The sequence below is a fragment of the Mus pahari genome, chromosome 5 (genome assembly GCF_900095145.1).
Source record: "Mus pahari chromosome 5, PAHARI_EIJ_v1.1, whole genome shotgun sequence".
Classification (NCBI taxonomy): domain Eukaryota; kingdom Metazoa; phylum Chordata; class Mammalia; order Rodentia; family Muridae; genus Mus; species Mus pahari.
The window spans coordinates 119,573,405-119,574,748 of NC_034594.1; positions in this window are offsets into that span (position 1 = coordinate 119,573,405).

Consider the following 1,344-nt stretch of genomic DNA (forward strand, 5'->3'; position numbering starts at 1 on the left):
TCATTTTACAGCACAAGCCATTGGTGTTCTGTTGAGAAATTTTTTCCCTGTGCCCATATCTTCGAGGTTTTCCCCCATTTTCTCCTCTATCAATTTCAGTGTCTCTGGTTTTATGTTGAGGTCTTTGATCCACTTAGACTTGAGCTTTGTACAAGGAGATAAGAATGGATCAATTCTCATTCTTCTACATAATAGCCACCACTTGTGCAAGCACTATTTGTTGAAAATGCTGTCTTTTTTCCACTGGATGGTTTTAGCTCCCTTGTCAAAATCAAGTGACCATAGGTTTGTGGGGTGATATACAGTAGTGGCATTACTTCTTTCGGACTTGTTGTTCAACGAAGTACCATAGACGCCTCTCTCAAACATTAAAAGCTATCACCAGTACTATTTCATATCCTCTAGAACTTGAAAGTAGGATCTTATTGCTGAATACTCGACATGTTTGAGCATAGAACATTTCAAAATAAAGCTAGTACAGATCTGGAAGCATTATCTCTACTGACTTGCTTTCAAACTGCTGGAACTCGCTTACTTTAATTTTGAGGTAAAATTAATCGTCAATCATACCACTATGTCTGGCCCCGAAAGACATGCACATTTGTGCAATATTGCCATGAATCCCATGGAAGTAACTAATAAAGTTCTGATTGAATTTCTATAGGATGAAATATGTACCTGTTACCATCTTTAGACTAAGAACCTACGACTAATTTATAGGCCTAAAGAAGAACCCATGATGATAGTGCTTAATGTTTAGTCTTAAACTGACTCCTCGTGGAATCATTATACCCATAGTTCAATGAATCTCTCATACCTCATCTGAGAAACTTCTTTTTTTTTTTTTTTTTCCGAGACAGGGTTTCTCTGTATAGCCCTGGCTGTCCTGGAACTCACTTTGTAGACCAGGCTGGCCTCAAACTCAGAAATCCGCCTACCTCCCCCTCCCGGGTGCTGGGATTAAAGGCATGTGCCACCATGCCCGGCTCTGAGAAACTTCTTTTTGAAATAGATTGCGACTAACACACACAACTTTCCAAAATACAGAGAATAAGAGACCGTAGAATGCTCAGCCTTAAAGGAAACATATACCACAACCTCTTTCCAAAGCCCGTGAGACCATTATGGAAGAGAAGACATAAAGAGTCTAAGAGCCTGAGGTGGAGGATAGAGATGAAGGGACATGGTCTACTAGACTGACACAACAGGGAACTGACATACATGAACCCACAGTGCTTGTGACAGCCTGCAGAAAACCTGTGCAAGGGCAAGCCAGACCAAAATCCAGAAAGGAAAGAGGAGTTAGGCAAATAGGACTTCATGAGTCATGGAAATATTGGCAAT